The following is a 22,974-nucleotide window of genomic DNA, read 5'->3' as shown; positions in this document are numbered from 1 at the left end:
TGTGGGTCGTGGATTATAAACAGTTGTACGAAATTCTTCGTGCGTATATGTATGCATAAGCGTTTCCCTGCTGTTTCGCTTTCAGACTAACCAAACACGTACTATTATTGCTGCGTACATGCATGCGTATGAATTTGTGCCTGCGCGCATGTGTATGTATGTATGTATGTATGTATGTATGTATGTATGTATGTATGTATGTATGTATGTATGTATGTATGTATGTATGTATGTATGTATGTAATAATAATAATATTTGGGGTTTTACGTGCCAAAACCACTTTCTGATTATGACGCACGCCGTAGTGGAGGACTCCGGAAATTTTGACCGCCCGGGGTTCTTTAACGTGCACCTCAATGTAAGTACACGGGTGTTTTCGCATTTCGCCCCCATCGAAATGCGGCCGCCGTGGCCGGGATCCAATCCCGCGACCTCGTGCTCAGCAGCCTAACACCATAGCCACTGAGCAACCACGGTGGGTCGCTACGCGAATCGTGTAGAACTTTGTGGAAGACACGTGGGTCCCAGAGATTACTTTGGAACATTCGATGACTTATGCATAAAATCCGATACGCTTGACCTTTCGAGAAGGAGATTAAACAAGACCGGACACTCTCATAGAGCCCAGTGGCCGAATTGACTTTTGCGCACCAAGCCGGTGGTATTAACATCCTTCGGTTTCGGTTTTGGGCACGCGCGTTTTGAACGCCAGCTGGTACATGCGACGCCGGCTCCATTGATCGGCGCGGGATTTATTTTTTTCGCTTCTACGGCTGACGCACGCGCGGCCTTAGCGCGGAATCGTTTTATCATTCAGTAAAAATGATTGCGAACTATCTTTACAAGCCTCCACCGAATCTGTATCACGTGCGATTTCATAAAAAAAAACGCATGACGCCTTCTGAATTGATATGTTTATTTTGCTCCATATAAATGCTCATTCCAGACTTCTTGTGCATTCATCCAAAGTTGTGGCACCAGGTAAGCAGCAGTCGTTGCCGTACGAAGCTCCACCGGATGTCATCAGCTGAACACAAATTAATTACAAGCGTGTATCATTTTGGTATATTGACCTAACAGGAATACTGCTTGCACAGGCCAAACGTGCGTAAGTAGTGAAGCGGCATTACAGATAAATTCACTCTTACATAGATTTCGTAGCAAATAGACTCCTCCATAAATACCATAAAATACCATAAATACCATAAAATCTCAAGATAACATGCGCCTTTCAGGCATATCTCCCTTCCCGGACATTATTTCATGCACCTTAAGAGCGCAAATACACGGGTGACTGCGCATGCCCAAAGCAACTTGTCCTCAATCGACCAAATGGTACGCCAAGTACACAGAAGTGGCTACAACGCAGGCTCTCAGCCAGGGCCGGTATTTTGTAGCGATGCCTTTCCCGATGCTATGCTTTTTCAGGCTTTTCGTGCTTGGCCAGAGGTCCGAGCGACGGTCTGCCCACAGTATCAACGGGATCAGGCGGCCGTGTGTGGTGGATGAGAAGAATAGCATAGAATAAGGCATAAGGCATCGCTACAAAATAGCGGCCCCGGCCATGTTACACTCTCAAGGAGTGCCTGCTAGTCGCGCTCAAGATAAATTCGTGAGTGAAAAGCCTGTTTTCAGACGCTCAAAAGAAAGAAATGTCATGTTTTTGAGCTCGTCGGCGTTACCTTTTACGCGTCCTGCCGGCGCAAGCAACACACTCCCGTGATATCCCTCTTGGCAATCGCTCGTAGCGTTTTCGACAAGCTTGAGTATGGAAATGAGGTATATGTTGTTGCAGGGCTATAAAAAGTGTCACAAATTTGTCCCACTAAAATTCTGTATACGCAATACTAACTCACCACGGCCAGCTTGCTTTTTTGCTACCAGCTTCACAACCTCAGGCGTGGCGGGCATGCCTCAAAAGTATCTCCAAAAGTTACGAAATGAATTGCAAGAATTTTTGGCGCCAGAGAATGCGTCATGAACTTACCCCAGTAAGATTCAGTACACGCGAAGCTAACTGCGGCACACAGCTCAGCTGCTTTTCGCTAACTGCGCCACTATGCCAAGCGCGGCCACTGTGCTTGGAAAGTATACCCAAACAAGTAACGAAATTAGTTATAATAATGTCTGGGGTCAGAAAAAGCGCCAAAACTTCACCCGGTAAGATTTAGTACACGTGAAAGTGTGTCACACGGCCGAAATGCTTTTCGTCACAAAGCCAGGTGTGGCGAGCGTGCACAAAAACTATCGAAATAAGTTATAATAATGCTTGGGCTCATAGAAAGTGTCACAAACATCTCCCAGTGCGAGTAATTAACTCAAGTTAACTAGGCCTGGCCGGCGGAGCTGTTTTTCGAGAACTGCGTCACTATATAGGTTCAGTTCTGTGCAGCATTCCTAAATGTGCTTGAAGTGCGTCGCAGACTGTCAAAGAAAATCCCTCCCCTTGCTCTAGTCCAGTAGTACAGGGGTGCTGTGTCGAAATGCAGACGTAATGCAAGAAAACGCCGGGAGGCCGACAGACGGCCTACATCTAAAAGAGACGGGTCGCCGAGGAGGCGAGCTTCGCTCGCTTCGGTGGCATGTCTGGCGAATGACGCATGCACATGGCGCCTCTGGCGTGCCGCTAGCTTGTTGCTAGGTGACGCAAGAAGAATAAGTCACGAAGTTTACGTTCACTTATGCGTAAAACCTTTTAGTTTTTGCGGGAAAGAATAAAAAATATAAAACGTTGTCTGTAGTTCATATGACATTCTTTTTTCCCATGCTTGCGTGAACTAAGGGATGGGGTTGACACTTGGCGTGACGTGTTTCCTGCTGCCTTTGTCGAGTGTTCCTTCTTGTTGAATTTCTTTCTCTATGCTTGACCCGTTGATCACACTTTCACGATTGCCGACTGCATTCGTCGTTTTCACCGTTCTTTAAGTGTAGCCTGTTTTTGTGGGTACAGTTTCACCCAATAAAAGTTAGTTTCGTCGTTCACAGCATTGCTACTGTATTCTGTATACGTCACTACCATGTGAAAGGATGTATGTATGTATGTATGTATGTATGTATGTATGTATGTATGTATGTATGTATGTATGTATGTATGTTTATGTCTGCGTGCTTGCGTTTATGCACTCGTAAGCATACGAGTGTCGAGGATTTACGATGTAACATATCTCCTGAAGATATCCCTAAATAAGTTTTCTTTTGTTAGTATCACACATCATAAACACAAATTCTTCCTCTTTCCTAGCAATCTTCGAGTACGAGAGAAGTTATGATTTGTCTACTTCACATATTATAACGTGAACCAAACTTATTTAACGGTGATGTGACGAGTGCAAAACGGTGCAATGTCCGTAATACAAGGCTCCAACTTCTTAGCATCTCCTTGTTCAGTTTCATGTGCCAGTAGTCCCAACTATTATGCACCACGTTAAAGCAAAACTTAAATATTCTATGCGGATGAAACAAACTGCATGTCATTAGCAGCAACCCTAAACCGCATCTAGTTTTACGAAACAGCATTGGGTGTTATTTTCGGTTATTCTCAATTGTTTACTTTTCTAGTGATTAATCAACAAGTTTTTTAATATCATTATATCAGTGACAGTTATGTCAACAGTAGGCGTTACCGAGACTTCGAAGACATCAAGCTCAACTGTTTGCGACATATCTTTTGCACAGATTTCTTTCCCGCGTGCTAAAACAAGCCTGCGAATAAGGAAAAGCAGCATTCTTGGCTGCTTCTTAACCCCAGGGCATGCTTTCCTTAACACGCCAGAAAAGAGCCGCGCAACGTAGAGCGTGTCCAAAACTATCGAAATTAATATTTATGAAGTGTCGCTCGAACACCTAATGTTGACTTGTCTGTCGTAAATACAGAGATAAAATAATTTTTTAATAATCGCTACATTTTAATTAGCAATGAAAAACAGAAAATACGAGACCCTTCAGCTTGCTGCTGACAACGTTCAATTGGTTTAATTCTCATAAAACTTCTTCCGTTTATTTTTAAACCTGGTCTGTCTTACCTGACTTACCTGTCTATCTACGATGCGAACCTCTTCGAGTATTCCTGTGACTGCTGTGCCGTCATGGACGCCATCCCTTATCCACGCTACCCGATATACGGCCGGACTCCACTTTTTCAACAGCCGTTAAATGCCAAGAATCTTCCATACGAGCATACTTTGCCCCGGGTGACCTTCCATGTATGCCCCCATGGGTAATGTCCAAAATACCGGTACGTCTATGTATTCCCGGAATTTCTAAAAAAATCGCGAATACCTACCGTCAGCCTCAGACATTTAACAATTGAATATATGTCGAAAGAATATGACTACTCGGTGAGCGTGTATACAGACGGATCGGTCTCGTCGTATGCGTGTGGTGCGGCTTTCGTCGTGCCTGCACATCAAATCATTCGACGGTTTCGTCTACATAACAAGACGACTACAACTTCTACGGAACTAGTGGCAATCACAGAGGCCGTTCAATATATTTCGCGACAGCCTCCTCAAATATGGGCAGTCTTCATTGACGCAAAATCGGCTCTTCAACAACTTAGAGTGGTGTTGAAAGAAAGCGCTTACAGAGTGTTGGCTCTTCAAACTGACTAGCTCTACACTTTAGCGCAAGAAAACGGCCACCACATCACATTTCAATGGATTCCCAGTCATTGTGGTATACAGGGCAACCAACTGGCCGACGCCAAAGTGAAGAAAGCACTCGAAGAACGAGAGTCACTGCTTTCAATTCCTTTTTCAAGAGCAGACGCCAACTGTCTCCTCTCCAGTGTCACCCGAAAATTGACAGCAAAGCACAGGGACAATCCGGATAATCGCCACAGACGACTCCAGAAATTGGACCCTACTATGAATTTTAGGCTACGACCGAAAATTCAACGCAGCTGTGCCAGTGTTCTGCACATACTAAGGCTGGGGGTAGCGTTCACGCGCGGATACGTGCACCTCATGCGACGCACCGAGTCTCCACACTGTGGGGTGTGCAGTGTGACTGAGACTATAGGTCACGTGCTTTGTGACTGCCCTAAGTACGTGGAATAGCGTGAAAGGTTGGTCAAGGACCTTACGCGTCTCGACAGCGCACCGTTGTCGGAGGACGTTATTTTAGGCCCTTGGCCAGATGCTCAATCGTGTTTCGAGGCCATCGAGGCATTACTGAACTTTTTAAACATTACGGGCCTGGATTGCAGACTTTGAGCATGCCAAATTGCTCGCCATATGTTCTACATCTTCTTTCTATCACCATCGTCACCCATGATGCACCTATTTCTTCCCTCTTTCTGTCCCTCTTCCCCTTCCCCCAATGCCGAGTAGCTGGCTAGAGGAATATACCTCAGGCCGACCTCTCGGCATTTCGTATCATTACACTTCTCTCTCTCTGGTCTGTGATAGCTGGAACACACCATGTATATAAAGGTACGCAACTATATAGTGTATATATATATATATATATATATATATATATATATATATATATATATATATATATATATATATATGTATATATATATTGATGCCTTCAGGTGTCAATGTTTGTTGGCTACTTATGATATGACTCATAAAATCGGGACCCTTGGTTAACCCCCTTTCTCCTCGTTTATTACATAACGAGGGTCTCAAATCCGGCTACATTGATGCCTTCAGGTAGCATATGTGGGTTTATTGACCAGTTGCCTTCACCCAAAAAGATCACGTTCTCGTGACGCCTGCGGCAAAGAGGACGTCCCACGTCCGCCGCCAAGGTCTGTGTGTGGTGGCGCTGGCTAACAATCCCAGGGTTCTACTAGGACACATAAATACCCAAGAAAGTGGATGGGAAAACAGCGCCGCGGTAGCTCAATTGGTAGAGCATCGCACGCGAAATGCGAAGGTTGTGGGTTCGGTTCCCACCTGCGGCAAGTTGTTTTTTTCATCCACTTTAATTTCCATTAATTCTTCGTTTCTTTATTTCATTTATTAAGCACATGTAATTTCCCCTATGTTGTCCTTGGTGTCAATGTTTGTTGGCTACTTATGATATGACTAATAAAATCGGGACCCTCGGTTAACCCCCTTTCTTCTCGTTTATTACATAACGAGGGTCTCAAATCCGGCTACATTGATGCCTTCAGGTAGCATATGTGGGTTTATTGACCAGTTGCCTTCACCCAAAAAGATCACGTTCTCGTGACGCCTGCGGCAAAAAGGACGTCCCACGTCCGCCGCCAAGGTCTGTGTGTGGTGGCGCTGGCTAACACTCCCAGGGTTCTACTAGGACACATAAATACCCAAGAAAGTGGATGGGAGAACAGCGCCGCGGTAGCTCAATTGGTAGAGCATCGCACGCGAAATGCGAAGGTTGTGGGTTTGGTTCCCACCTGCGGCAAGTTGTTTTTTCATCCACTTTAATTTCCATTAATTCTTCGTTTCTTTATTTCATTTATTAAGCACATGTAATTTCCCCTATGTTGTCCTTGGTGTCAATGTTTGTTGGCTACTTATGATATGACTAATAAAATCGGGACCCTCGGTTAACCCCCTTTCTTCTCGTTTATTACATAACGAGGGTCTCAAATCCGGCTACATTGATGCCTTCAGGTAGCATATGTGGGTTTATTGACCAGTTGCCTTCACCCAAAAAGATCACGTTCTCGTGACGCCTGCGGCAAAAAGGACGTCCCACGTCCGCCGCCAAGGTCTGTGTGTGGTGGCGCTGGCTAACACTCCCAGGGTTCTACTAGGACACATAAATACCCAAGAAAGTGGATGGGAAAACAGCGCCGCGGTAGCTCAATTGGTAGAGCATCGCACGCGAAATGCGAAGGTTGTGGGTTCGGTTCCCACCTGCGGGAAGTTGTTTTTTCATTCACTTTAATTTCCAATAATTCTTCGTTCCTTTATTTCATTTATTAAGCACATGTAATTTCCCCTATGTTGTCCTTAGTGTCAATGTTTGTTGGCTACTTATGATATATATATATTGTAAGCACTATTAACGTACTTCGTCGTTTTCATTTGTACATAGCCATCATCATCTTCACTGTTCTTCGATTTCTTCGCGCGTGAGCTGGGGGCGTTGCCTTTGGTGGAATAAACAGCGCTGGACAACTTGATCGGTCTCGGTATTATAAAGTGGTGGAGGTACGTCAAGATCCCGACGTCCTCTCGCGTTCCCGTCCTCCCTGGAGCTCCGTTCCGGTCGCCGCCTGCACCCAACTACCCCTACAACAATGGACACTTCCGACCCCGGCCCTTCCGGCGCCTCAAACCCTACCACACAGACGACCCCACCTGCGGCGCCCTCTTGGACTGTGACGAGCCCTCAGCGCGATCCCCCTGTCTTTGCGGGACTCCGCGGTGATGACGTAGACGATTGGATCGACCACTACGACCGCGTGAGTTCTTGTAACAAGTGGAACGACACCCAGAAATTGAGGCACGTCGCCTTCTACTTGACCGGTGTTGCAAAGACGTGGTATTTCAACCACGAATCCGACATCGCGGATTGGACCATGTTTACCTCGAAGCTGCGGCAAATCTTCGCTTCCTCGTCTGGCCGTGCAGAAGTCGCCAAACAGAAGCTGGGAACGCGCCGCCAACTTCCCCAAGAGTCTTACACCTCATACATAGAGGATGTCTTGGCTCTGTGCCGCCGTGCGAATCCTAGCATGACGGAAGCCGAACGCGTTCGCCACATCTTAAAAGGCATTGGGCCTGTCGCGTTCAACGCCTTAATCGTGCAAAATCCGGCTTCTGTCCAAGACATCACTTCAACGTGTCAACGCCTCGACGAGCTGCAGTCTATTCGTCTTCCACATGACAGCAGCGATCCTCAGGTTGCTCATTCTCCAGATCTACGTGCTCTTATCCGCACCATCATCCGCGAGGAGCTTCAACTACAAGACCTAAAGCGTCCCCCTGCTGCCTGCGCACCAACCCCCACCTTCGACTTGCGCGAGGTCGTAAAGCAGGAGTTGACAGCGATGACTACACCCACGACGCATCTTGCTCCGGTAGCGCGCTCCACCCCTACCTACGCGGATGTTGTTTCGCTACCCACCCCTACCGTGACTTCCGTGCCTACTGGCGTTTCCTATGACCATTTGGCTTCGATGGGAACCAGAGCACTTGCTGCGCCATCGTACCCTCAGTGGCGTCCACCTCGTCCGGTTTGTTTTTACTGTGGCATACGCGGCCATATATCTCGCTTCTGCCGCCGGCGCCAGCAGGATGAAAGGCGAGGCTATGCTGAGCACGAAAGAGACCGCACTCGCCGATCAGACGACTACTATCCCGGACCGCACTCATTCCCTCAACAGCGTTCTCCGTCTCCACCAGCTGCTCCCAATCTGCCTCATAGTTCCCGTTCGGCCAGACGTCGTTCTCCATCCCCTTACCGGCGCTCTACATCACCACTTCGTCCCACTTCCCATTTTGTCGACCAGCACTCGGAAAACTAACTGTTGCAGTTTTTGGAGGGGAAACTGCTTCTTATCGGTCTTCAAAAATTCCTCCTGATCGCCCGGCAAAGCACAGAAGCTACCCAAGCTGAGCGCAAGCGTTACTGCGACAACAAACGCCGTGACCTACGTTTTCACCCTGGAGACCAAGTCCTGCTTTGGACTCCAGTCCGCACCCCAGGCCTCTGTGAGAAGTTCCTTCCACGCTACATTGGCCCATACACCGTTGTGCAGCAAACATCTGCAGTGAACTATCTCGTTCGCCCAGTACACTCCGTCACTGACCGGCGCCGCCGGAATGCTGAAATTGTTCACGTCTCGCGGATGAAGCCCTTCACTCCCCGTTTAGATAATCTCTAATCTGCGGCCAGGCTGGCCGCTTCCATGACGGGGGGAAGTTAGTGTAAGCACTATTAACGTACTTCGTCGTTTTCATTTGTACATAGCCATCATCATCTTCACTGTTCTTCGATTTCTTCGCGCGTGAGCTGGGGGCGTTGCCTTTGGTGGAATAAACAGCGCTGGACAACTTGATCGGTCTCGGTATTATAATATATATATACAATTCTGCCGCCTCGCCGACAAGGTTGTCCGGCTGATTTTGACTGGATGGCGTCACCCGGAACACATTCGTGACCGGGAAGTTGTGGTCCTTATCTCACTTGCAGTTTACCGGGGGGCACTTCAACAACTCGTTACGTAAATGAAAGGGCAAAGTATTGCATAGGTCTAAAAGGAACATGACCTTCCTTTTCTTTTCGTCTTACACACAAACTAAAATTTTTTTATCTGAAATCTTCGCAAGGAAAATTTACTTTCAGAAGCGAGACATATTAACCCATCTTCATATTTGTCGCTTTGTGGGTACATATAAAGAAGGTAGCGTCGAGTGGACAAGCTCTGTACTGAAAGCTTTGACAGCTTTTTTCGTCCGCTAGATTACTGCAGTGGCGCGTTTAAACAGATAAAGAACGTGTTCTATCAACGAGACGATGATACCCATTTTAACCCCAAAATAACGCGTACAGCACCATAAATAAAACGCTTATATTGACTCTTTGCTACGAGCCGCTCTTCTATTCAGTACCATTACCAGTGAGTAGCAGTAGATACTGGCAATACCCAATGGTAAGATTTGTTGCTAAGACCGTACTTCTGGGCAAGAACTCTTAACAGGAATGTATTCAGGGTCAGTGCTCTCTTTGTCCATTTTTCCTCCAAAACGCTTGCGCCCCACAAGAGGCTCTACATTTAAAATTAGGTTAGGCTACTGAGTGTGGCGTAAGATTCGCCTTTGGGCAGGCCCTATTACGGAAGCACACCATGATGAACGTACACACTTTCAAAGAAAAAGCTAGCGATAAAGTGGAGCGGCAGTTCAAGATAGGCAGGACCATGTAATAAAAACAGCAGGACACCTTCAAGTTCAAATGAAAGTGAACTGCCCAGTTCCAACTTGGATCTTTGGCTGCTCATTAGAAACCAATAGAACGAAACAAAGCAAAACGATGGCTGGCTAAGGCATCGTGTGGTCAAGGTTGCTTCGAAGGAAATTTCTTACAGCCCTCCCAGTCAGGTTCTGCCTTCCGGTAGCAGGGTCTTTTTGTCTTGCTCAGGTCAGTAACGTACTCAGACGGCGGAACGCTCGAGAAGAATCGGACATATTTTTTTTTTTCTTGGGGAAAATTTTCTGTGTGCGCGTTCTTAAAAAGGCCTACAACTATTGAGAATGATGTCCATGCTTGTTTCAAGTAGTTGTTTCGAATGTACCGAGAGCGCATGGACTAAAGAGAAATTCAGTACTGACGATGTTTACCAGAAGGGATCAATTTTACAGGGGTTGGGGGTGGGGGTCTAACATATTTTCGTTTTTCTTGACGGTTAAGGGATCTTTAGGGGAGTGACCAATCCATTGGTTCAATTCGAGTAACATTGGAACGACCTTCTGCTGGGCCATTTGTTGTTTATCTTTGTGCCTAACAGCGCTATAAACCGAGCATAAAGGTTGTCACAAAAACAACTTCAGCAGGCTACACACAGAAGCTCCTGCGCTTGTCTATGTAGCATTCTCGTCAAATGTTGTCCTTCCTTCAAAACATGATTGCACATGGAACATTCGTTTTCTTGTACACTAGAATTCATGAATTTTATGCGTACGTTGGTAGTTTCTTACTCAATATGTTTAAATAGTTATGGAACTCGAAATGCCCCTATTCAAATAAAAATAGAAAACACAACTGAATATAAAAGTATGGATGGGACTAGATGCTGGGATGGGGGCATCAACAGTAGAACTAAGATTGCAAGCTTTCGGCTTGTAGAATGTTTTTGATGACTGCCGTTTCACAGAATGTAAGATCTACACTGGGGCAGTAAGTTGGTAGTTATTTTATTTGTGGGCCGTTGGGAAGGCTTTTGTTTTGAGTTATGGATGGCAGCCTAAACATCTGCACCGAAGCACGGTTATGATGTGAAATATTGCTTCAATATGTGCGGGCAACGGTGTAGAGTGTACTGTTTGATCTTCACAGCGTTCAGTGCTACTAATTTGTTGTTTATCTTTGTGCCTAACAGCGCTATAAGCCGAGCATAAAGGTTGTCACAAAAACAACTTCAGCAGGCTACACACAATAGCTCAGACGACCAATGGCAATTTTTTTAGTGAGTCGACAACAGGCCATGACAGACAGAAAGATTTTCTCGTCTAGTAAGCTTGGCCTATTCTTTTATACACAAACTGAATGATCTCTGGTTTTGTTCGCCTTGATTTTAAATCCGGCGCTTTCTACTTGGATTGCAAGATTGCAAATAAATCTATGCATATGTTGAACTTTCCACCTACAGGGGGTTGCATATCGCAGATGTTCGGTAAATTAGTGTTCGCTGTTCTAAAATTCATTTCAGAATATTTTTCTATACTGAAAATGAAAACGAAGCGAGTTAGTCGGACTTGCTTTAATTTAGATACCAGGTGACATTTCGGCAGCCAAAATACGTCTGTGTTATAATCTTAATTGAAAATACTAAATATCGCAAGTGTAGCACATTTTATTTTACGGTAGATGTTATTTTACAGATATGTTACCACTAATGGCTCCAATGAACCAACACGACTTCCTTATAAAGTAGTGTTTAATCACTTTATACAGTGGGTTTTCTTTCAGCCAATATTTGTGCTTTCCTTTCAATTCAAGGCATTCCATTACTGTAGAATAATACCAGCTCTCTCTTTCACAGATTCACAGCGTGTCCAAGTTCACTTCTTTTTCCTAATATCAACTTGAATAAAGTAGCTGCCGCTTACTATCGTAATCGTCTTTTGGTATTTCTATCTTAAACATTATCCCTACTATACCGTTTTGTGGATTTTGTTGGCTTCACGGGATCCACTTCATTAGTTACGACTGCAGCACTACAAAGACCTGCTGTGAATTCTTTCTTTTCCATGTTCGAACCAATTTTTTACTAATTACTTGCCTAGAATAGAGAAATTCTGCTTCGCTGAGAAGTGAATGATTACATCTTCTACAAATCGTTGGTAATTTAAGATCATTGACAGTTGGATTGTAATTTATACGCATTAGGCCACATGTCAGAAACGTGAAATTTGAGTCGAACAAGGGCAATATCCTTAAGCGAACATCTGTCTGGACAGTTTCGCCTAAGCAAGATTTCGCGTTACTCGGCAGCTAATGCGTTGGTCTATACGATCGATACGGGCGATAAGGTGTCTGGTGCAGCACCCAGCTTGATAACTTCATTTATAGACAATTAAACGTGCCATCAGCGCTTTATACATTTCGACGCCTCCAGTGCTGCGAAAGATATATTGCGCTAGAAAGTGATAGCTCGATAATACCAGCTCACTAGGGAATTCACATCTGAATCGATAACATTTTAATAAGCACCACTTTCGAGATAACCACCCTCACCGCAATCCACATTCCAGCTGCCAAGACAATGCAGCGTTGTTCTGAAGAAACTGTAAGTTGATCGCAAATCTATTTTGCAGTAGATTTTAGGCACAAATGTAGGGAAAGTGGTGTTAGACATAGAATTTTGGTTGAGTAGGCGTGACTTCTGGGCAATTCGGCTTTACTTCTGCCGTTTAAACTGGTAGTGCAAATTTGATGTTTACAAAGGTTAGTCAATAGATCTGATCGGCACTATGTACATTGCGTAATATTTTGAATGAACGGACGACTCACGAGACTACTACGCAGCCAACAAGAAAACAACGAAAAGCGTATCGACTTTCTAAAGCTTCTCATGGCATTTTCCTACCAGTTGTCTTACCTGTGTTTTTGCTAAAACTGTTTGGTAATGGGTGGGCGTACTCGTATTGCCTTTTGTACAAGTCGAGCAATAATGTTTACGTTGCATTTGTGTGCCCGTCTGTGTTCGTGGCGGTTTTACGCGCGTGGTCACGTCTGACTGGAGCATGGATCGAGATTGGATGCCCGTAGTGACGCCTGTCTTGATGTTATGGTGTCTTAGAATCCTACATGGTGTCAGACACGCGCAGCGTACGATTACGAACTGCAACGCCGGTCACGGAAACATCGAAATGCGGATGCGCTGAACAGGCTACCATTGCCATCACGCATCGAACAACCGCATCCACCCGTGACATACTCTTATTCGAATCGCCTCCGATGCCACATCTTACTTCATCGCAGTTAGCCACCTTAGCTGAGAACTGCGCAGTTCTCTCGAGAGTTCAACAAGACACCCTGCTGTGCAACAAGCCACCCTGAATGAGCACAAAGGAGAAGACTCCTCCTGGTATAGAAGAAAGCACGTATATACAGCTCGCCATTTTAAAGGGGGGTAATACATTAGGCTCAAGGTTTGTTGTTCATGCGGGCAATTGTGAAGTAATTGCCATGAAAGCCTGGGCGCGTAATTACCTGTGGTGGCCATGTCTCTTATGGTTGAGGATTGGGCGTGTTGGTATTGCATTATAAAACTGGCACAGCGCAGAAAAAAAAGAACAAGCCGAATAGGCGAGCAGAAGGAGCAGAGCGCTAACTTCCAACTGGTTTTAGTAGCGAATTGCACGCAATATATATGCCTGCTTTCTTCTAACTACAATATTTCTGCAGGTGACACAACTATCTTTAACTCTGACAGCTGTGTAAACAACATAGTTTCTAAACTTAATACTGACTTAAACAGCATGTTGAATTGGTGTAATATTAACCAACTTGATATGAACTCGTGTAAAATAAATTTGTTTTATTTACGCCCCACCAACGCTCAGCCGCATTCATTCCTCCGGCCTTCCTTGGGAATTATCTTATCGCCCATAGTGCTTCCTGGAACCGTCTGGGTGCAGATCTTGATTATAACATTGCATTTTATCAACACATAGCCAACATTAGACACAAGGCAACGTACGGAATAAGGACACTTCTAAAAGGTGGGTGTGTACTTACCTATAAAATACTACTCTCTTAATACCACTCATTTATGCTTTCGCATATAAAGTATCGCATTGGGTGCTGGGGTAATACCTATGCCACACGCTTACAATCATTGCAAGTCTTAAGAAGCAGGCTCTTTGAATAATTAGTTTTACTCCCAGCCATTTCAATGGCAAACAGTTAGCACATAACTATAGCATTGTTACTACGCTTTTATACTGACAACTAGAAAATGCTCCCCGCAACAGCATCATTCCTCGAACTTGTCTAACGAATACTAGATTTATGATATTTGCATTAAACAATGATTTTATTCTTCCAAAGGAACGTACCAATAATGGTAAGCAGAGTATTCATTCTTTGTCCGTTTCCTTGTGGAACACACTACCACCTACAGTTAGGTCATGTAACTCTTTGAAATTAAAAGAAAACTTCATGGCCATATTTTATCATCTGCAACCACATAGTTCTGCCTCATTTCCTTTTATACCTCTAAATGAGCACTTTGTTAACACTCACACTAGAAAATTAAAAGTTCGGTTGGCTATGTCTCATTATCCTTTACTTTATATAGGCGTTATAGATACTTGTGCCTCTGTAATTGTCGAATGTATTAATAAATATTGTGCTCTTTTACTAGCCTGTCTGTAGATGATTTGTGTTACTACTGATTTACCTAAACAATGCTATGTTTTGCCGCTTTTAAAATTTTTTACAATAATTCTTTAAACTGCTCTTTATATTTTCACTAATACGCTGTATAGGAAGTCCCAATAAAGTCTTCGACTTCGGGACCTCCCCGTAATATTTATTTGTACTGTATCTTGTGTACTATTAATAAAACTTAATTTATTCAACAAAGCATCACGCAATGTCTTCACAACACGCCGCAAAGCGTTACACCAAGAGAAGAAGACTGCACCATCATAAGTCACAGAAGATGCTCAATTCTTTCGTCCATGGTTGAACTGATAAAGAAATCTTACTTCCTCTGAAGGAAGACACGAAGATGACGGGCTAAAACACTTGCTGCCAGACCTTGCTATAAAATCAGCTTGTATTTTTTCCCCAGTAAGTGTTTGACAGGTGCGTGGCTGGCGGTGTTGATTAGATTTTGAGCTTTAAGCCTCCAAACGAGAGGCCGCCAAATTAGAATGCTTATGGCTAGATTAAAGAGCATTGCCTTCCTACTCTGCTTTCAGACAAAGAAGGTGCATTTGTGGTTTTGCCTAATGCTTTACTCCGTCGATACCGTTTTTTGGCCCGAGGTTGTCATTTCGCAGTCCAAAGTGAATCCCAAGCTAAAGACCTATGCAATGCTTTAGGTTTTAATAAAACTGTCCAAAGCAGTCTATTAATGCATGAAACTTAACCCTCGCATGTTTTCAAGGCCAAAATTCATAAAGTTCATTGCCCCTAGCAGGTTATAGTCACAGAAACAGGGACGTAGCATAAACATGCTACGTTTTACGAGAGAAAGTTGGCATGCTTACTGTTGATTACCCTATTATGATAAGAAACTCAGACACTTCGACAAACTTTCTGAAAGTGAATAGCAGGGGCTTACAAGCTATGTAGTCGACACCAAAGATTTATATTATTGCGATAGCAATGAAATGGACACTACAGGCACATTTCTGCCGTCGGCATCGCCGTCGCCGTGAGGTTCCGTATAAAGTCCAAGGGCGATAAAATCGTCACCGCACGCCGTATGACGTAAGTGCGAGGGTGAGCCAGCGAACGCGGCTCCATCTCCGGTGTGGGAGAAAGGAAGGCGGGCCGCAACCGCGCCCTCTCCTGTGGCAGGCGAGGCACGGCGCTGAGGCGACGGAGGGGAGGGGCAGGGCGTTGTTCTCCGGTGGCTGCTTGCGGCTTGGCCATACGGGCGCCATGTTTTGAAAGCGATCTGCGACGTGACCAAAGGGGCCAAAATGCGCGCCCACGCAGGCCTTAGCCTCAAAGCAATCTGAGGTGTTTGCAGAGTGCGTGTATTGCTACTATCTTCTTATTCACTGTGCTTTCGACGTTTCGTTAACGTCGAAGCGAGATGTGCCCGAAGGTCGATTCGATCGCTGCTGCTGCCGCGATTCATGGCTCCATCGTTTTGACAGCGAGTTCCCGCACTCATCGAGCGAGATGTGTTCATGTTTACTTGTGCACGCATGACATCGTGTTTGTTAACTTAGTTAAAACACGTTGGCGGGCTAGTTGGTTTGAGTCCATGGTAGAATATGTAAGCTTGGCAGAACAACGACGAAGAAAGAAACAGACACAGAGACAGCCTCTCTCTATGTGTCTGTTTCTTTCTACGTCCTCGCTCAGACGCGCTTACACATTATATCATTGTTAATCTGGTTAGTAAGCGAATGTGTACAAGTGTATACGGCCGATAAAACTACTATCATTTCTTCGTATGGGTGTCTACCAATTTGTGATCGCAATTGGTGCTTCACTTTTCGGGCGAAATTGCGACATTTTTATTTTTTGCCACACGACAAGTTGTTGCCATGTCTTGATGGCGCCATTGATTCATTTCGTCTTATACCTTTCCGGAACCGCATTGGTGTTCATAACAGAAGCCTCATAGAACGTCTGTCGTTTTACTGAAATTCAGCTTTTTGGTCTTTCAATGACCGGAACAACATTAATAAGCGTAGAACGACAGAAAGCTGAGCTAGTTGATAAGGATTCATTATGCGAAAAAGAGAAGTGAGGCGTGCAGACAGGACACAAGAGTAGAAAAGTGGACAACACGAGCGTTCGTGTTGTCCACTTCTCTACTCTTGTGTCCTGTCTGCACGCCTCACTTGTCTTTTTTCGAAAGCGTGGTGTGTGCATTGAGTCAAGCCTCATTACTCTCAGAAGTGGCATCTACCTTGCTCATCATGACCAGCTATTAATGAGCATGCTAGATAAACGAATTGTCTTCAAAGTATATCGTTCTGTTGATTATTTCTTGGTCTTTGTCGATTGCAGCAACGCCGCTTTCTAGCACACATCAGACCAAATCGTGATAACTTTTAAAAGTAATTTTCATACGCTTCTGACATGCCAATTGGCAGCAGCTTACAATTTTTAGACATCAATTTAGTTCTCTCATGTGACCTTGTTTGCGGGATGTATGAACGAAGAAGTGGGAAACCCTTTTTATCCTTCGAATCTGCGCATCCAAAGCTGGTTAAGGGAAGCATTAGTAATCGATATTTCAATAATGTCCTCAGGAAACCTTGTCATCATTCCTGGCAGTGCAGTTTTGCAGCTCAAGTTGATCGACTTTTGTGTGCCTGGTAGTCGACTGCACTACTGCCTGCTATAGGTGAAATGCTATTAGAGCAGACAAAGAAGGACATTAACTCAGAGGCCCAGGAAAGAAATAATGATCTAAACAGTTCGGTAGTCATACCATACTTGCAAAACCTCTCCCATAGATTAAAAAAGATTGACCGAATGGTTAGCGTGCAAGTAGTATTATCGGCACCAGATAAGTTATGCAGGCTCTGTAAAACGGTAAATACGCTCCACCAGCGTTCCTGTGCGGTGCGCAGGAACGGTTTTTTGTCTTGCGTTGTTCGGGTTGTTTATTCCATTCAACTATCATGCGGGATGCCATATATATGCGAAACTGGTCGCTGCCCTAAAAAAGGCTAATATGCATGATTACAATGTGCACCGACTTATTGAGGGGTATACAGGAGTTCACTGTGGCAATATTGGATGTAAGCCAAATTTTTACTTGTTGGAACTGCTGAAAGAGCGCCGATCACAACTTACGGGGGAGATTATTGAAGTCAATTTCAAAGCAAGAGCTAGCAGCACGTGTGTTAGCGCGCAATCTTTGTGCGTACCTTCACAAGAAGTAAGATTTCTAGATCAGTTCAATCGCGCATGAGCGAATCGTCCGTTTTCTCTGACTTGTGATGGTGTAGCCTTCCTCTCTCGGTGTGACGTTTTGTGATGTGCAATGAGGACATTGGTCGATGCTATCTTGTGGCTATATATTTTGACCAATCTGCTAATAAAACCAGTTAGAATTCAGCACTCGGGTCCTTGTTCTGGCCGGCTTGGATTGTTTCTTGCTTGAATGATTGCGCTGTACCAGACTTAGAAGGCCAGGTCTGGATGCGGGCATAGAGAAAACTTTTGTCTCTTGAGCGTCGCGCAACTGCGCACTACAGATCCAGACAAGGCTCCCATTGCTCCATGCGCGCAGCCATCAATGCCGTGGAACATTCTGCACGTTGATTTTGTGGGACTTGTAGAAGGACACACCATCTTGCTGGTGCTGGAAGCCTTCACCGTGTTGATGGAGGTGAGGATACTGAACCAACCGACCTCAGCAGTGGTCATTCGCGAGCTGAGCTCACTTATTGCGACACTTGGTTTATCTCTCAAGTTGGTTTCAGATAACGAGATAGCATTTATTTTTGCGGACATCTAAGAATCCTACAGGAACAATGGAATTCGATCCACGACCTCTCCACCTTATCACCCCGGAACCAACGGCCAAGCTGAACCGCCAACGGCCATGCCTTGTTGAACTGAATAATTCATTGGCCCGGGAGACTTTAGATCCCTCAATATTATAGTTTCACGATGAAAGCGCTTCAAGCAGATGCCTACCTTCTCCATGGCATCTTTCTAAAAAGGAAAGCTGTTGTGTTTGTGCGTTAGTCTTTGTTCATGACGTTGCTGCGGGCGTTGTTACGTGACACTCGAGCAAGGTGCCAGATGGCGTGCCGGTGGTCACTGTTGTCATGAGGCTCTGGAACTGCTGGAGGTTATGATAACTGCCGGCAGATCACGCAACCAAATTAAGCCGCTGTTTTCGGTATCTGGCGGCATAAGTAATTCAGTAATAGTTCTGTGTGACCTTACGTGGTCGGCGTGGTAGGCATGGTGGCGTTGTCCAAATTAGGAATCTTTAAAAGTTTGTCAGTGTAGATGAACAAAAATGTAGGCTACCCAGCTTTTCAATACGTTTGCTCACTCATGACTGGGGATGGGCAAGATTGTGGAGCTCTGCGACTCTGGCGGAAGTCAGCATGAATGCATAGGCTCCGCAAAATAGACAGATTCCTTTACAGGAAGTCGGCGAAATACACAGAGGCAAATAAAACGCGAGACACTGAAAAATAAAACTGTATGTCCAGTTGTTTCTCCCATTTTTTTTTTTTGTCATAGTGCCAAAAAAATGCACCTATAACGTGTTGCTCATCATTCGGAACGGGTCACCTCTGTTACGGGAATAGCCTCCTCAGGTGCCAAATATGATGCACTGTCTATAATGTGTTAACTCTGTACGATTTCATTCGACGACACTCGACATTCTACTGCACATATGACAAAATGGCAGGATGCTGCTTCGTGAATTTTCATGTGTGTCATCATAAATAGTGTGTGAATAATTATGTATGGCATTGTTCAGTCAGCAATATGCGCCGTTGCCTCATGAAAAGCTTCATTCAGAGGTTCGAAGCATATGCACAACTTTATTGTTGACTGCGTGCATGACAACTAAGGAAATATTAATTTTCCAGGTTGCGGCCGGATCATGCCACATCAACCGTCCCGTCAAACATAGTAATGCCTTAAGCAAAAGTGTCGTGTGAAGCAGTACAGGGCACATGAAAGGAAAATGAAAGCACGCCGAGCATGCAGAATGCTTAAGTGACCTGAAGGTAAATCTCTGCTTCGTTTTCTTGTCCACCAGGTGACAGAAGCGGCGAAAAGAAGTCATGCCCACGAACGTGGACATGGTCACTAGAGCACACATCATTTATTTTAATTTTTTTGCTAGTCTTGCTCTGTGTCTTGTCTATATAAAAATAAACAAACCAAAAACAACGTGCAATCCTCAAGGCACTTTTTTTTTCTTTTTAGCCTGCAAGTCACCTACAGGCGGCTGCATTACCAGCAAGAACATTTCTGGAAGTCCGTTTGTCTCCTTCGAGACGTACGCCAGCGAATCCAAAGAAACAATATCGCGCGCGCACCATCACACTTGTCACGCAGCAAATCAAAGGTAAGACGAATAAGGGACATTTCGCGATGGAGGGATAGGTCACAGGTGAGAAAGGCAATTAAGTTTATTCTTTCGAATCTATTGGAAGACATTGAAAATAAACATCTGAGGAACTTACGAGAACTGAACTTCCTAAACACGGAGAAATTGCCCACTACGCAGGCGAATCTAAGTAGAATCCAATCTCAAATCTAAACGTTATCAACTCACTTTTCTTTGGCGAAATGAAGTTCTGAGTAACCCCGTTATTTTCGAGAATTCACCTGCTCTCCGCACCATTCCACCACCGCTACGTTTTATTTGATGGCCCAACGTGCATGGAGGCTTTCTGTTCATGTGGAACGCTGTTTATGTGGGAATGTGACAAAGAAAATACCAACTAGACAATAAGCACAACGAGACAGCAAGGCTAGTCGATGTAGAAGGCTAATGCACTATAATACAATTGTTACCCCTAAGTAGGACAACGGTGCCGTGCTTTTACACCAAGCAGCGCTGAAAAGGTGCAGCCTGGTCATTATATGTGTTTACCGTAAAGGTTCCTCAGCAATGCGAAATACATTGTTCTTTGAGGCCTCTTATAGTACATTAATGTGACATTGATGAACCGCATTACTGTAAAGTCCATTTGCAATTGTTTTCTGTTGTCGTTTTTTTTGGGTTACATGTGGGCACAGTAAAGCCAATTACGCTGTAAAGGCTCACCTTCATTGCAATATGACTTTATTTAGTACATGCAGAGTGTATGCTGGTATTCATGACTAGAACAAATGTATTTTCTTTAGGTTAGTTTATCATGCCAGGCTAAGCACTCTGTCACGCACGCATCATCACCTCTGGATGAAGGCATGGCATTTTGTCTCATCATCCCACGCCTACCTATAGACTGCGACGCTTGGAGATAATCCGGAATATCTACGCAGACGACCGCACGGGTCGTTTCTTCAGACCCAGGTCCGGCCTGAGCCCAAAAAATTACACGTGTTGGCCCGCCCAAGCCCGACCAAGCTATTAGAAACCTGGCCCGTAGCAGGCCCGGCCCAGTTTCGTTCGACCAATCGGCAACCCCAGAAAGCGAGCGCTAGTTGCTATTTCAAGAAACGTGCGCGACCCTATCAGTTACCAGGCGTCCTAAGATCTATAGTGGGATGAAGTACAGTAGATGTGGCTGTTCGCATTTTTTGTCAATCAATAGTTTTTGGAAGCGAAGAAAACTGATCGCAAGGGAAAGATCACTTCTTAGTTCTGCCTCATTTTTGGACTGCTGTCTTTGTTGCCATTGCGTCCACTCACCCTGGCCGCTTGCTCACCTATACACAGAGGTTGGCTCACACCCGGTGACTTGCTCCCGTTGTCCAACTAATTATAAAGATCAGAATCATAAAACACATTGATAGGCGTCAAGTAATGGCAGATGCAAAAAAAAGCTAGCCACCCAAGCATTAGACCAACGTGGATCAATAGAAGCATCATATGTAGAGCTATGTGGCATTGAAACTTTGGAATGTGACTCAATTTTTCGCCCTGTCAATTCCATCATAATTATCATTTTTTCACCGTTTAAACAATAAACTAAAGATCACTGATTCTCTTTGAGGATTCCTTGAATTCATTGACGGCTTCACGTGTTTCTTACCTGAATAAAGATGTAGCCCGTTGGATAGATTTATTCATGTGTTTGTGCTCCATGTAGAGAAATATGTGCTGGGAGTTCCGTTCTTTAGAGAACTGTAAGCGAATACGCATGCAGACCCCTGTATTTCCTGTCGCGCCTGGCCTACAAGTGTATTGAACGTGATATAGATTGCTCTAGGTAACTGTGACGGTGAAAGGCTCACGCCATTCCCGACGCACCTGGTGTCTACATTAGAGACACTGACTCCTCTCGCATGATCCTCTAATATGCGTAGGCGCGTAAGCGTTTGTGGTTTGACCTTGTCCCCGTCGTGATTCATCTCTTTGCAGGTAGGTCTCTGAAGCAACAGCTCTAAGAGCTTCCGCGCGCACTATACGGCTGCAGCCACCACAATATGTGCTTTTTCTTTCGCCTTCTATTCACTTCGCCTTCACTTCAGTGAAAACAATCCTCCACCGTGTCAAGAGGCCATCGCTGTTTTTGTGCTATGTATCGTGCTGTCCACATGTTCGAAGCTTCTTTCTGTCTTGGTTAGTTGAGGTTCGTGCCTCTGCTTCCCATGATAATTAAGTGAACTGCGCTGAGGTAAAGCCAGCTGAGAGAGATCACCACAACAATATTAGCAGAGTACCTAAAATACCTTATAACACAAACTCAGTATTTTTTGTTCAGATTACTTTTGAGAAGAGTAACTTGAACATTTCTGAGGCTGCCAGAAAAGCTCCAACTTCTTTCATCATTAACACTTACAGAAAACTCCCAGTTTTTGCTATGAGTGCTTGCCAGCTCTTCCCCGAAATAACTTTGACTAGGTTTTGAAATGAGGTACGTAATAGTGAGCTAATCCAACAGGATATATTATCGCTCGCAAAAGTTTAGGAGTATCTGTGCAAGCTGTTTTGTATGCAAATGTTTTCTCAGTTGTACTTTTATTAAGGGACCCATGAGAAATATCATCTTCAAAGAGTGTCCTCGTTCAAGGGTTCTACTCCAAGATTAATGATTTCCTTTTTTTTTCTATCGATCACAAAGACACAAAACTGCAAAAAACACCATGTGTGATATGGTTTTGCATTTAATACGCTAAGGTGACACATATCCTTCAAGCATTTAGGAAGTTCAAGGTTTCTCGAGGTGGCTGTTCTTGCACTAGAACTGTAAATATTACTTGCTACTTTCGCAAAGCCAAATAGAACAAGCCTTATTTTTTCGTAGTTGAAATTGGATGTCGCCTTTTATTATTAAAGCTTTTCACTCGCCGTTTTCCACGAACCATTGGACTAAGGTTAAAAAGTAGATCTCTGTTTACCTTAAGCAAACAGATGTGGCGCGTTTCGTCAAGTGTCTGTAAACACCTTTACAATCGACAGAATGTTAAGCAAAGGATTGTCAACACCAGGTCAGTCACTCGTTTATATGTGCGGCATAATGAGC

At 44.5% G+C, this 22,974-nt stretch overlaps 1 non-coding gene across 1 annotated transcript; it reads left to right on the top strand.

The window, feature by feature from the left end:
• Positions 1-5,842: 5,842 nt before the first annotated feature.
• TRNAS-CGA (transfer RNA serine (anticodon CGA)) lies at positions 5,843-5,915 on the top strand. Its single transcript has one exon. It is a non-coding gene; the product is annotated as a tRNA-Ser (tRNA).
• The last annotated feature ends 17,059 nt before the right edge of the window (positions 5,916-22,974 follow it).

The sequence above is a fragment of the Dermacentor andersoni genome, chromosome 11 (assembly GCF_023375885.2).
Source record: "Dermacentor andersoni chromosome 11, qqDerAnde1_hic_scaffold, whole genome shotgun sequence".
Lineage (NCBI taxonomy): Eukaryota > Metazoa > Arthropoda > Arachnida > Ixodida > Ixodidae > Dermacentor > Dermacentor andersoni.
This window is presented reverse-complemented; position numbering and strand designations above follow the sequence as displayed.